Genomic DNA, 1,153 nt, shown 5'->3' with positions numbered 1-1,153 from the left:
TTTCATTACTATTCGATTCTTGCTCCATATTAACATTTTGTAACTCACAATCAGTTGTTGCATTTTGAACTTCATGCTGATTGGATACATTATGCTCCAATATTGGTGAATTAAAGCTATTTTCTTTATTAAAATTACTATTTTTATCACCCAAAATATCCATTAGTTCTTCAACGTCATCAAAGATCTTTGGAGCATTTCCACTTGTACGATTTTTCTTTTTATTATACGATTTTTTAGCGCACTAAATTTCCATCTTACTTGATCACCTGTTAACTGTACAAATAAAATAGAATGCAAACACAACACAAGTTAAATAATAAATAGTAATGTTTTGTAAACTTACTGGAACATTAAATAGTGATAGTTCATTAAGCTCAATAGTTATTGACTGCCAAAATTTTTTATTTTTTTTTTTGTAGTATCTGTTTCAATATTTCGAGCTTCATAAGCAGATAAAAGCGCAAAAGTGGCTTGTTTTGTCCATATAAATTTATCCTGAGATTCTTGTGAAACTATTGTTACATCTGTTTTTCCTTTGATTTAGTTGTTCATTAGTATGACTATTTTGTTGAGAGACGACAGAATCCATTTTTTCTTGCAGATGATTATAGTTATTTGTATCAACCTTCGTCAAAACTATTTTTCCAACAGCTTGCAATGACTGCAAGTTCTTCATTGAAATAGTCTGTAATATAACAAAACCGAAAAGTACAATGTATACAATTAGAAATTAATATCTTACATTAATAAACTATAATCAAGTGTTTGTAAATAACTCAATGTTGCTATTATCACTATTCTAACAAGTAAATACACACACATACACACATTTTAAACATATTTAATGTAAATTATCTAATTAATAAATATGTGTGATATGGATGATAATAAATAATATACCATATAATAAATAAAAATATATTTATATAACGTAGTTTAATATTTACTGTCAGATCTTCTAAATTATTGTTGAACAGAATCATGTTAAAAAGGATTATACAAACATAAATATTTATTTACATACTTTATTGCCATGTTTATCTTCTTTCAGGTTACTTCTTCTTTTCTTTTTTTTTATCAAATTACTGTATGTAAGTATCTATTGTGTGCTTTTCATTTAGCGACTCAAGTCGACACAAGCGTCATTCTA

The 1,153-nt window shown here is 26.5% G+C and overlaps 1 long non-coding RNA gene across 1 annotated transcript; it reads right to left on the bottom strand.

Moving 5' to 3' along the window:
- Positions 1–6: 6 nt before the first annotated feature.
- On the bottom strand, positions 7–1,147 carry LOC112456723. The gene is made up of 3 exons (XR_003041005.1): positions 1,028–1,147; positions 347–688; positions 7–276 (listed from the first exon to the last, which is right to left on the bottom strand). It is a non-coding gene; the product is annotated as an uncharacterized LOC112456723 (long non-coding RNA).
- Positions 1,148–1,153: the final 6 nt, after the last annotated feature.

The sequence above is a fragment of the Temnothorax curvispinosus genome, unplaced genomic scaffold (genome assembly GCF_003070985.1).
Source record: "Temnothorax curvispinosus isolate PA1 unplaced genomic scaffold, ASM307098v1 QBEX01007091.1, whole genome shotgun sequence".
Taxonomy (NCBI): domain Eukaryota; kingdom Metazoa; phylum Arthropoda; class Insecta; order Hymenoptera; family Formicidae; genus Temnothorax; species Temnothorax curvispinosus.
Note: the sequence above shows the minus strand (reverse complement) of the source record. Positions and strands in the feature narration are given on the sequence as shown.